We start from the raw sequence: 14171 nt of genomic DNA, 5'->3' as shown, positions 1-14171 counted from the left end.
CTTATGAACACTTTATTTGAATACATCGCCAAATATACCACCGCGGAGACCCCAATCGCGTCTCCGCGTTCCATTGAATCGTATGAGCGTATGGATTTTTTGCGATATTTTTCACAATTTATATTTTTAAAAATTACCTATCGATAGCTTACTTTATTCTGATGAATAAATGTCATTACAAGTTTTTCTCTAAAACTGATAGTTTGGCTAGAAAAAAATATTTTATATCCACGCAGTACGCCGGCAGCGTTCGGATCGGATATAGTGACGTCATCGTTCCCGCGCCGGGCGGTCAGTGAACTTTTTTAGTAATTTGGCCATAACTTCGTCAATTTTTGTCGTAGAACAAAAATTTTTGGACTGTATATTAAGGATTTCTTAGCCCTATAAATCTGCATTCACAGCTAAAAATCGAAATGATCCTCATTGAAACACATTTTGATTTCGCAACAGATGTTTTACATAACCTTTAACTCAATTTTCAAATAAAACCTTATCTTTGATTTTATTGTTTGAAATAAAACAAAAACAAACCAAAACTGTTACGGCAAAAATATCGTAAAATTTGAGATTTATCTAGAAAACAAAATTCATAGTAATGGGAAATATTAGAATATTTTATTGCATTATACTTTACTGGCATTTTATCGCACATAAAATATGTGCAGTTGTAAAATTTGATAACTTAATATTAAAATTTTACAGCTGGTGTAACTTTTTTGATTTATTGATATGCTTTTGTTAGTTTTAGATGGTTTATGAGGAATTTCTTATGTTTTAACTTTCCTATTTCAAGATCTAATAAAAGTTGCATAAGGTTGATATCTAAATGAGAGATCCTTTGCTAAATACAATACAAATACATATATGTATAGTTTATTTATTACTAGCTTTCCGCCCGCGGATTCGCCCACGTGGAATTTTGAATGTCACAGAAAATTTTTATGGCGCGCGCTGTTTCAAAAACCGTGATAAAACTATCCTACGTCCTTTCCCGGGACTCAAACTATCTCTATGTCAAATTTAATCAAAATCGGTTCAGTGGTTTAGGCGTGAAAGCAAGACAGACAGACAGACAGAGTTACTAAAGATTATTCGAACGTTGAGTACTGATAACGCAGTGGATAATGAGCACATATTTTGATTACTTTGTGTGGGTGAATTTCTAATGCGACACTGAGTTTCGAACTCAGCGCATTAGTTGGCATTTCTCTATGTATATCTCTATGTATTTGAATGAATTTGAATGTATTTGAAGCTGACTGTACAAGTTTATTATGTCATATACGTCCTAATCTTATCTCTAGTGGAGTGTATCGTCCGATATCAGTTTCTTATGCCACCACGATATTTGAGCAAATACAGGAAGCGTATTAGTATCGCTAAATACACACAACATACTTGGAAATGTTGTAGTTTAGTCGGTAGAGGCTTGAACTTCTTAAGTAAAAAGTACTCCCTTTTTGGTGACACTTAAAAGAATTACTTATCAAAGTAGGTATCGCGACCATTAGATTTTGTCCACGGTTTTGTCGCCCTTTCAGACCACCCTTCTTGGTTCAGTAGTTCCAAACATTCCTACAAAAAAGTTCACAAACTTAATCTTTATCTCTTTATTATACCTACCTAGTAGGTACCTACTCGTAAAATTAATGTATTTTTTTTATTGTTAATTGCAACGGTAATGTATATTTTACTTTTTTCATGTCGATTAAAAATACCGATAGGTCAAGCACCAACGAACAAGATGAGAAACCATAGCAACAGTAAGTGCAACTATCGTATTTTGCAAACTTCCAAAATCAGTGTAATAGACGCCCGTATTCACAAACATTACTATGAGGTCTCACAACGCGCGTGGACGCACAGGGTTACACACGCACCAATCACAGAGCTCTATTGAATGTGCGTTCGATTTGCTGCTTCACTTATGCAAGCATCGTTTGTGAATATGGGTGTGAGAATCTACTCCTTTTTTGAAGTCGGTTAAAATACCGATACTACCGTACAAGACGAGGAAGCCATAGCAACAGAAATGCAACGATACGTGCGGTCTGCGCATAACTCCTGCGCACGTCTTTTCTTACTGCGGTCGGTTGCGGCCAGGACACGGCGCATGTCAACGCACTCTCGAGCTTTTGAACTTTTTGCTCAACTTAATCATCATCATCGTCATCATTTCAGCCATAGGACGTCCACTGCTGAACATGCGCCTCCCACAATGATTTCCACAATGGCTCAACTTAATAACCATAAAAACTTCGTCTTTTGAAAAATATCTAAAGTAAATGCAATGAAAGTCTTTTTTTCAGCTCATGGGCTTTTACATGTCCCAGTCAATCAATAACAGTGAAAAAAATCTGTCTTTTTTGTAAGCAATTCGCAGTATTTCAGGACCTTTCTTATTTTAAGCATTTAAACTTTCAGCAAACAAAGAATCTCCGAAATTAATAATAAATAAATGAATAAATTCTTTATTGACATAAAAAATCAATTATGTAAACCCTGGTCTTCCTAATATGAATAAATAAATAAAAGCGTAACATTTAAAATTGGTTAAAAACTCTACATTATTGAAACTACGTATTTTCGGGATTCTTGAAAAATACTGGACCAAATCATGAGCAACCAAATCAGTTTTTTAACATTTATAAAATTACAGTACACACAGTTAAGTGTGTCTTAAGGCATGAAAAACTGTGCTGATATTTTTGTATTTTTATCGCGTGATATTATTACTAAACGAACAGTGTCCATCTTTGTTTATTTTATAACTATCCAGTTAAATAACAAATTACCACAAGAGCTAGGCACTTTCTTATCAATGCAAATTCACGTGCAGTGGCTTGAGCAACTTGATACGTTGTCAGTCCCCTGTCGCGGGGCTTTCTCATTACTTGGTGTCAAGGGAGCGACGGCGCGAATGATTGCGAATTAAGGTGGCTTTCTTGCTACAATAATTCTAAGTTTTACTTTGTAGAATATTCTGTAACTATAATTTATATCAAGAGTCAGCTTAGTTATAATATACTTGTTTAAGTAGTATATCCTAAATTAAAAGATAATAAATGAGTTTAATAAGAATGATCGGTCAAAGTAACTTTTTCGGTTCTTGAGATGAGTAATAGTAATTTGCTTGATGGGACATAATATCTAACTTTTATATAAGTAGAGCCTGCTCTGTATACTCCAATGTTGTACCTAATTATACTAATTATCTTACATGCGTCCACTTAATTAAAAAGAAACATGTTTGGTCGACACCATAATCTTGCTCCTAAGTTAGGGTCTGTGTCGGTGAAAAATGTAAAATCAACTATAATAGATGTTCTTCTTAAAATCTCTAACAAATTATTTTTCTATTTGATTTAAAATAGCCACATAAACTAAACATTAAAAAACCATTGTCTTTTAAATGACCCACTTCCACAACAAACACTGCATTTGCGAATAAACCTCATACACATGTCAGTCCCCTGCCGATGCGACCGCATTTTCTCATTACCCTGCCAGGGGAGCGGAATCTGCGGTCGAGCGTTCCTATATTGTTGTTCTCATATAAATTAAAGTGGCAGTTGCAGGCACGGGTCTGTGGAGATTATGCTTGCAATTTAATTAAGTGATACAGAATAAGATTAAACATTAACCACATGCACCGATGTTTGAATGAATAAAGAATTTTTTTTTTTCAATTCATGAATTAAAGTAAGGTTTAAGGTTCGTGACACTCAAAGTGACCACAAAGTTAATGCATAACCTTATTTCAGTTATACATAGATACGAGTATTGTAACAAAGACGTGCTGCCATCTTTTTTACTTCTTTGGATGTCACGAACTACTATTTGACGCTGACTTTACACAATATCATGGTGGATGATTTTATTTTTATTTTTTATTTTATTTTATTCAGAACAACAAACAATTACATAATATATTAAGATACTACTGGTATAAGTCTTACTATACTGTACAGCTGGTCTAACTACTGGTATAAGTACCAGTATTAATGAATATTATTAATTTTACTAATTATGTAACCAATAACATTGTTCGCAAAGTAATTTTCAAAAAAGGAAAACAAAAACCAAATCTACTAGTGCTACGTATTAATATAACAAATATAAGACAATAGTGCCGAAACTGTTATGATACACAAAAGTGAAATAATTAAAATTAATTAAATTTTCACTTAATAAATTAAGAGTGCAAGAAGTTCTAAACAGATTTTGATGAAACTTTACAGTGTTATTATTTATACATCAGAATAACATATGGGCTACAATTCACAACGATTCGTGACACACTCAACCTCACGCGGGAAAAGCCGTGGGCAAAGTCCAATATTACATAATTTATGAATATAAAGACAGAAACTAAATTTATCCCGAATGCTCGTACTAATAAGTTTTAATTTTGAATGGATTGCATTTTTGAACTGCCCAAGAGATAGCGTGAATAAATCTATATGAGCAAAGTTTTTATATACGAATGCATGATACGCCGTAGCGGTGCGCGTTGGCCCGCTATAGTCTTACAAACTCCGGGTGCAAAGACACCATGTGTACGAGTGTTGCGGAGACGTAGGGAGCGACCGGGCAACTGGTAGAATATGTGGTCAGTTAACTGTATACAATCAAACAGACCGCCGAGGACTTTGTACAGAACAGTTTGATCTAAGAATAATCTTCTAGATAGTAGTGGTAAAAGTGAGTACCTCTCAAGAAGGCTAGTATAAGAACATTTAGCACGAGAACACTTATAATTAATGATCAGGATGGTATGACACTATGACTCTAACTACTAATCAATATGCCTAGTTCAGTTATTTTTAAGAGTACTCGTAGGAATCATTGACGTCACCCAATATTCGTTCGTTCATTCGTTCGTTTCAGTCAAATGACGTCCACTGCTGGACAAAGGCCTCCCCCAAGGTTTTCCGCAATTAACGGTCCTGCGGTTCCACAAAATATTAATTTGTTTTTTTTCCTCACACTTTCTTTTTTTACGTAGTTTCGCCATGTAAAGCGATCGCGAAATTAAATTTGAGACAAATGATACTTTGTCTAAAGAGTCGCCATCATTAGCGATTGTGGACCCTGGACCTACGTTCCTTCTAGAAGCTTCGTAATAACAGGGTACTTATATACACGTAAACAACTGGCAAACACGTGCTGATACTTCACGTGCTGGCGTGCGTAAGTTATGCAATCGTTCTTTGGAGGGGGACTGTGATTTGTACAGGATGGCATCAGGCTAATACTCAGTTAGACTTATAGGAAGATGCGTAATTTTCGTCCATTAACTGGCTAGAAGCTACAACCATCTTACCTAAGTCTGTCGCCATAACAACAATGTTAACAGCATTATTGTTTTCCGGCAGTTAGAGGTAAGATAGCCAGTTCCTCCGTGGTTGAGGATTCCGGGTGAAGCTCGCTTCCACCTTCGGCCTGATCGCCACTTACCATCAAGTGAGAAAAATATCCAATAATGGAAGTAATTTCAAACGGAGTGTAATTTCAAGGAACTTTCCTGGAATGTCTCGTTCGTCCTTTCAGCCAAATTAAAAGACTCCATTGCTAGACAAAGGCGTCCACCAAGGATTTTTTTCCATAACGATTGGTCTCGCGCTGCTTGCATCCAGATACCAGGTGCTTTCACCAGATAGTCAGTCCACCTAGCGGGAGGCGTCCCCACACTACGTCATCCGTCCAATGGAATGTCTAGTGTATTATCATTTAAAATATCATCCTTGAGACATGATCTATCTTCATAAAGTAACCTTGACTGCATAGCATCCAATTGACAGTTGACAATGAGATATGAATCTATCGCAATCTTCAATTAAAAAGCGTTTTGATTTGAAGATAAATTTTTATGGCACTAATTTACAACAACTAATCATCATAATACAGGGGGTGCTTTATTCCCGTTGATAACTACATAATTATTAAGGCTGGGTTGCAACGTCTCACTAACTTCATAAAAAACGCTCATTATGGTTATAGTTACGGTTAAATTGGTGCAACTCAGCTTAAGAAGTGGAACCGAGCTTCATCCGGATTCTTCAACCAAAGAACTGGCTATCTTACCTCTAACTGCCGGAACGGTAAGATAGTGGTAGCTAGCAAGACGAACTTATAACGAGCCCTACCACCAACTACCAAGCAAACCCAGAAGAAAATTTTACCCCCCCTGGGACTCTTAGTTACGATAACATTTCTGGAAGTATTCCGGAAATAAGATAGCCAGTTCCTCTGTAATTGAGGATTCACGATGAAGCTCGCATTCCAACTGATCATCACTTTCTTGAAAGTAACGATCAGTCCAAAAAAGCCAAGAACTTCTCCGTTGTGTTAAAAATACGATGCAGGTATCATAATAATAATTGTGAGTAGGGCATGCATTATTCGTTCGATATTGGTATTCGAATATTTCGAATACTAAAATTTATGGTATTCGAATACTTCGAATAAAACGAATTTTTCGAATACTGCTATTTTCAATATAATGTAAATTAAAAGAAACACTTTTTTGTCTATAATCATTTTAATAAGGATCAATTTGCTTAATACTATCATCTAACTTCAATAACTACTTAAAAAAAAAAGGCTGCTATCGAAGGTATTCGAAAAAATACTGTTCAAACGAATGAAGCCCCACATCGGTGATCTGATACCTGAACATCAACACATCAATTTGGTTTCCGGGAAAGACACTCCACAACTGAACAGGTCCACAGAACCATAAACATCGTCTCTGAAGAACTAGAAAAGAAACGATACTGCTCAGCTGCGTTCTTGGACATAAGTCAAGCCTTCGACAAGGTCTGGCATAAAGGGCTCTTGTACAAACTTAAACAGAACCTCCCATGTCCGTTCTACGAAATACTTAGGTCGTATTTGAAAGACATATGCTTTGAAGTCAGATCTGGAGACTCTGGTTCTGCCCTATGCAACATAACGTCCGGTATACCCCAGGGTAGTGTCTTGGGGCCCGTGCTATACCTATTGTTTACCGCAGACCTGCCAACAACTGCAAATACATACACAGGAACCTTTGTGTTCATGTAACAATGGCAACACATGACGATCCAGTGACGGCCTCACTCTCACTCAAATCTGTGCATATTCATGTAACCTTCACTCTCAGAAGAAACTCCTGCCCACCGGTTAAACTTAATGGTATCCAAATACCTCAGGCTGAGCCGCTGAGGACGTTAGGTATCTGGGCTTGCACTTGGACCTCAGGCTAACCTGGAGAAAGCATATAATATGGACAAAGAGGAAGCAACTAGATGCCAAACTAAAAAACATGATGTGGCTTGTCGGAGTCCAGTCACAGCTGAACACCGGTAGTAAAATGATGGTCTACAAAACTATCCTTAAACCTATCTGGACCTACGGGATACAGCTGTGGGGAACAGCTGCCAACTCCAATCTCGACATAATCGAGCACTTTTAGACATTTACAAATGCCGTGGTATATCAGCAATAGGCTCATCTATCAGGACTTGCCATTGCCCACAGTCAGTGAGGAAATAAAGAGCCACACACTCCGCTACAAGGATAAACTTTCAAATCATCCAAACTCATCAGTCCAACAACTCATGACCATTGAAGGCTTCCTATTCAGCAGACTGCAAAGAGCTAGTGTCAGGCAGGAGTATCCTTAGTAGATTTTAGGACAGTTGAGAAACCGGATGCCCACTGAGGGCAACTGAGTCACTGGACTCCTGCTGATTTACTACAAACAAAAATCTCAGTACCACAGGAGATAACTACACCATAACACTAGCACCATTGGAAACCATATGCCTGGCACTTTAACCTTTTTCGCGAATATTGGTTGGCACTTGAAGGGATATCTGTGATTGCGCGCACTTGTCCATTCATCTAACCTTACCGCTAACTTCTTGCCTGCAGTTTTAATAGTTTTAAGTTTTATTAATAAGTTTGCGGTCAGATATTTTTACAATTTTTTAATAGGAAAGGCGTATTCGTATTGTTCGAAAAGACCGAATAATTACATAGATGCTATTCGAATAACAAATGTGGCGAATATCCGAATAATATGGATATCCGGATATCCGAATTGCATGCCCTAATTGTGAGTGAGTTGTCCCAGAACAAAACTGGGTAACTCAGTTACACTTGCCGCCCTAAATAAATCATCCTGTAGCCGGGCCCCTAGACCATATTGTGACAGTGTAATTGGATTGTGCTCGTTGGCTCAATTCGTGACACATGCTCTCGCGCATGTACAATTGGCAGCATGCAAACTGTTTGATTTTGTAAAATAGACCCTAAAACTATTGTGTTAGATGCTTGTATAATTTAGCTCTATGTACAGTTGTATACGTACGTAACTTTATTGTAATAGAACTGAATGAAGATGATTTTAATGTCGTGTTACAGTTGATCAATTTGTTGTCATTTAGGTACTTATTTATAGTAGTGTCAGATAACTTTTCTGCTTAATTAAATGACTAAAGAAGAAGATTATTATTTATAAGTAGCTATTAAAAACTTTATTTTCAAAATAAAATGATAACTAGGTACCTATATGTTTAATATACATATACTGTAACAACTTAATCTTATTACTTTAACTATAAAAGAGGCACAGTTTTATTTTTTTTTCAATTTGTTCTGCTAATCTAAATTAAGTTTACAAGTCCTATGCATTTTTATAATCAGCTTAAGTCTCCCTCATTCTACACTTACCACTTCAATATAACGTTTGCATGTTTTAAAGTTCATCAACTCCCAATAAAAAATGCTCGCGTAAAATCAATTTAAAGAGGAATATCTTGGAATCGCCCGAGAAAAAGGCGTGCTCTTCAATTTAAATTCTCGACGCATCAGATCTGCTTATAAAATGGCGTCATAAAAGAGCTTTTAAGCCTTAATTTTGCAAAATGACCCGCGTTTTAGAGTTCTGTATTGATTTTATTAAATGTTGAGCCAAATCGTCTATTTGACTTTGTGAATTAGAGGCTCGTGCTCATGCAGTATACATAGATGATGATTCTATGCTTTTTGTGATGATGAGTGTATCATAGAGTTGAATCGTAGTCAAGACAGTAAAAAAATCTTAATAAAACTACATTTCCAATGGCTATTACATATTTTGCCCAGCTTTTAAGCTTTAAGGTGCTTACAGAGAAAACTTAAAAATAGCTTCAAATTCAAGCATAAAGACCATTGATTGGTCGAATTGCAATTCATATTTAGACCAACTGGTCTGAACTACATGTCACTACATGACATATATAAATAAGCCTAGTATAAAGAAGATTGAAAGAATTTTGAACATTGTTTTGTTGAGCATCTAATGTACAATCAACAGTACATCAGACTATACTTGTTTGTAGCAAAATTATTACCTATTTCAATTACATAAGAATTCAAATTAATATTTCATAACAATTCAAATAATGACTTGACGTGCCGTCATCTGTAGGGACATTTTTTTTAATTTATACGGAACACCATAACCTAATTAGATTGGAACTTGTCGTGTTTTTCCCATGAACATGTTTAAACGCGGCTTGGTAGATGTTATTAGCGGCGATGTGGGGAAAATTACCCCCGTATCGACAACTTACATCTTTATATTAGTGGCCTTTACACAGCAAGACTTTTGGGTGAATTTGCCCCTATAATGATTATGATGAATGAACTAAAATTATGAACGAACTAGAGTCGCTGACATAGCCCGAAGGATTAGCAAGCTGAACTCAACTGAAGTGGCAATGATCGGGACACAGAAACTGACGGCCGATGGGGCAGCAAGGTTCTGGAGTAAAGGCCATGCCACGCACCACCGTGCCATCAAAATGCAGTGTGAGACGACCTTAAAAAGGTAGCAGAAAGTCGCTGGATGCAGGATTGCAGGCCGCTACCAGCCGGCCAATTTGGAAATCATTGGGGGAGTCCTATGTTCACTGACATCCTGGGACTGAAATGATAACTTTTTATTAGTTCTGTTTATAATTAATTTATTTGAAGTCTTTGATAGATAGCTCATTCATTAATTTTGTAAATATAAGAGTTGTGGATAACTTATATCTTTGAAAATACCTCGAGGATCAACGGTGACACATGATATTGATTAAATGCTTTAGATATACAGGGTGGAGATCAAAACCGAAAATATTATTGTACCCATTTTTGGCTTGAAAAGATTGAAAGTTACTACTTTTGTGTTCATAATGATCATCTACATTTCATCCAAAGAACATCCACTGCTGGACAATGGCCTCCCACGTATCCAGGCGCTTCATGCGACCTCTACCAGGACATCGGTCCATCGAATGGGAGGCCTGTCTATGCTACTTTTCTGGTCTATGGTCGCCACTCGAGAACTTTTCTTCCCCAACGGCCATATTATTTTCATTGACTAATATTCTCCATTTCATCGGTTTATAATTAGTACCGTATCGTGTAAGACCCGTATTTTTTAATCGTGCCATCATTACCGTTCTGACAACGCTCCGTAATGAGCCAAGTGATGGATGCGGCTATGAATATGTACATCAAACTGGCTCGATACATACATTATGGATAAGGGTTCACTTTTTGATATTATAAAACACCTGGCATATTATAAGTCAGTTTACATGACATGAGCGACCTATTTTACACTTAGGTACTTACTTGAGGACTAAAGTTCATCTACCTTTACATAGAATTTCATTAATATGACCATAGACCTTCCCCAATGATTTCCACAATGGCCAGTTGTTAGCGGCCTGCATCCCGCCTTCCTGCTACCCTTATGAGGTCGTCGGTTCACTTTGTGGATGGACGTCCTACGCTGCGCTTTCCGGTGCGTGGCCTCTACTCCAGAATCTTGCTACCCCAACGGGATGATGTTGACTCTGGGTGAAGCTCATTTTCACCTTATGCCTGATTATCATTTTCCATCGGGTGAGTTGCGGAACAAGAGGACCAAGAGCTTTCACGTTGTCGATGAAGAAGTAATATTATAGTTTCGTCATGTGTGACAGCCTAAAAGGATATAAAATTATTTTCAGCGATAAAAGGTTGCAGCTGAAAATTATCAATATTTACGACTTATGTATATTTAAGACTATAAACCCTTGAAAAAGAGACTTGACAATAGTGACTGAGTTTCTTGCGCTGGTTCTTCTCAGCACTGGCCCATTTATTGTCCTAAAACAGTGGTAGAGTTAATACTAGGACGTGTAAAAGTGTTTTTTAAAAACCTATTTGCAAAAAGAAATGAGTTTTATGAGTTTTAAAAGACTTTCTGTGACAGACCGATAAAACGCTGGTGAAACCTCACTCAAAAGCTCGTAACATAGCCATTCTATGCATTGACTACATACTCCTACAATCTTACTGTTGAAATAACATACTATTGCAACACAAGGAATGTCCGCATGCCAGCAACTTATCGCTAAAGATTTAATTAGTTTTATTGCGTCGGATGGTGATTAAAACTCTAACAATCGTAAAGGAACGTTTACACAAGTGTGCGCGACGTTAAACAGATTTATGGTCTTAAACTTCCGGGAGATGGCGGGAATATTGGGATTTTTCGGGATGTTTTCATCAAAAATGTGTTATAACCATATTCATGGAACTGTTACAGAAAAATTAAAGAACGTTAGCGCTTACCTGAGTCAATACCTGAGGTAATGGGAGTGGTATGGGTTGGGGTGATTTTGACATGTTATGACGTGACAGATCATACAAATTTGAAGGAGATCTGAAGTCTCGCTTACGTTATTGACGTCACAAAAAACTCTCTCGTGTGGCTCCCGTGCCTCATGCTAGATCTATAAAATATTATTCAAATGACTATTAGGTTCATTCAATATTTTTATGTACCATTTCATGCGGGAGGTGCCTGGATGCGAGCGGCGCAGGATCGGTCTTCGTGGAAATCCTTGGGGGAGGCCTTTGTCCAGCAGTGGATGTCTTTCGGTTGAAACGAACGAATGAACGAACGAACCGTTTCATGGAAACCTTAATTGTTTCAATGGAACTAAAACGAAGTTAGTTTGAATAGCGACACTGACACAGCTTTTACTGACACTATTTTAATAATTACGTTGACTACAAGTAAGTAGACCTAGACGGATTTTAATTTTAATACTTAAAATTCGCGACGGCGTTGTTAGCTATAAAATAGTATTACATAGTAGTTAAAGTTAGTGCTTGTTTACTCTCATGATATTAACTGGGTATCTAATATGAACCATGATCACATTTACGATATTTCTACGATATTCAATTGCTCCGTCGTAAAAGCTAACAAGGAGTAATCGTTGGTTTTACCCCCTGAAGCTCAATTTACGACTATTGACCGTCTAGCGTTATCAATATAAAATTATTCAATAATGTGCGTAGGGATGTGTTTTCTTTTCAATTCAAATGTTTCTTTATTTCTAAAGGGTGTTTTCTTGTGCTATACTAAGTCTGACACTGACAAAACATACATGGGTTTTCAGTGATTTTACTTTGAGCTTTCGACTAGATTGTATGTGCGCTTTTGACTCCGCTCTTTTAATAATTTGTGATACATTTTCGCTTTACGATCGTAATAGTATGCTCCTAATATTTGTGTAAAGTCCTAGGTTTCTTCCTTTTTAAACGTCAACTAGCCAAATCCATGATTAGAATCTGGATTTTTTTCCCAATATAAAATGGGGAGATCTGCTAACTTCTTTCCTTTAGACAGGAGATCCACGGGAAGAGCCGAGGGGTCTTAACTTCTATTCTACTCTGCTGCAATCGCATGTCAATTTTTACTATTAAATAGCGACCCACTAAACATTCCTGCGTATTCAAATATTCTTTCCTAGCGTTCTGGCAATTTAAAAATACATTCCCGAACGTCGTATAGATAAACGTTCTATTTCAGTGATAGTAAGGTCGACAACATTGTTTGGACTATTTACAGATTGTTGACTTTTTGACAGGAAGCTGTTGCGAAAATGACAGTTGGTGCATCGAGATTTGGGGAAGTTACAACACTAGTCAATTGAGATAGTTTGTGAGGAAGTAACCACGTTTGAAGTCACTAGTAGGTTCTGTATTTCAAAGTTTAGTGCGCTTAATTTGATTTTAAATAAAAGAAAATGAGCCAGCTCTCTTACATTATTTAAAATCGTCATTTTACATAAAATCGTCTTGTTATAAGTAAGTAACTTTAAGAAATAATTCATGAATAATTCCCCAGTTAAAAAAACTGCAAAAGTGTGCGTCGGCCGGGAATCGAACCCGGATCAACTGCTTGGAAGGCAACTATGCTGACCATTACACCACCAACGCATCTTGTCTAGATAGTTAAATGTAAAATCTTGGGCTGGGTTTAAAAAGTTTTGTCACAAAGTATACACAGATGTTTTCTACATTTTATCCATACAACTGTGTACATAAAACTGTATGGTTTTTATAATTAGACCACATTTCTTACCAAATTCAAAGCCAAAACTCAGAAGTAAAACTGTAGGGTAATTCAAGTGCAATCTGTCATTTCAATCTATTCTATTTGTCATTTAGCTTGTTTAATCTGTGCTGAATAAAGTGCACAATATTTAAGCAGGATATGGTTGCACGCGGATTTTTAGAGAGTTAAATCTTTTGGCCAATAGAAAACGTCATAATAGTTATTATATGAACTGGGATTGGTCAATGACTTTTGAAATTAAAATCCGATGGCCTGAAAAAATCGGTTTTCCAACAAACGTCAGTTACGCGCAAGGAGGTTTAGCTATTTATCCATCGAAGTTAATAAGGGAGAAGACATAAGACTAATTTTATTATTTGCCTGCCGCGACCCGGTTTTTACGAACAATGACGATGACGAACGATGAACCAGTAACGAGGAGCACACTTAGCAATGCTTCCAGGTTGCGCCTCGGTATCAATTAAGTAACATTTTCCGTTAAGTTTACTTTATGGCCAACTAAAGGACTTTTGCCGTCTCCATGGACAAACTCGAAGTATGATAACTACAGTCATTGTCAAAATTTTGCACTGCCATTGCCGCTGGATACCATATATCGCTACTATATTCATAGATAATAGACTTTCAGTTAATCGTCAAAATTGACATTGTTTTTTAAATAACAACAAATGGTATGAATTTTTAAATGTGATATTTTTATAAAGGTAAGTCCCCAAAACAACATTTG

At 36.8% G+C, this 14171-nt stretch overlaps 1 protein-coding gene, 1 long non-coding RNA gene and 1 other non-coding gene across 3 annotated transcripts in view; 1 reads left to right on the top strand and 2 right to left on the bottom strand.

The window, feature by feature from the left end:
• Positions 1 to 14171, bottom strand: part of LOC135083501 (uncharacterized) — a 236378-nt gene that overhangs the window by 116922 nt on the left and 105285 nt on the right. The window lies entirely within an intron of this gene.
• The window catches only part of LOC135083419 (facilitated trehalose transporter Tret1-like), a 116763-nt gene that overhangs the window by 49772 nt on the left and 52820 nt on the right, over positions 1 to 14171 (top strand). The gene's annotated exons all lie outside the window — the stretch shown is intronic.
• Positions 13234 to 13305, bottom strand: Trnag-ucc (transfer RNA glycine (anticodon UCC)). The gene has a single exon. It is a non-coding gene; the product is annotated as a tRNA-Gly (tRNA).

Source organism: Ostrinia nubilalis, chromosome 23 (genome assembly GCF_963855985.1).
Source record: "Ostrinia nubilalis chromosome 23, ilOstNubi1.1, whole genome shotgun sequence".
NCBI lineage: Eukaryota > Metazoa > Arthropoda > Insecta > Lepidoptera > Crambidae > Ostrinia > Ostrinia nubilalis.
This window is presented reverse-complemented; position numbering and strand designations above follow the sequence as displayed.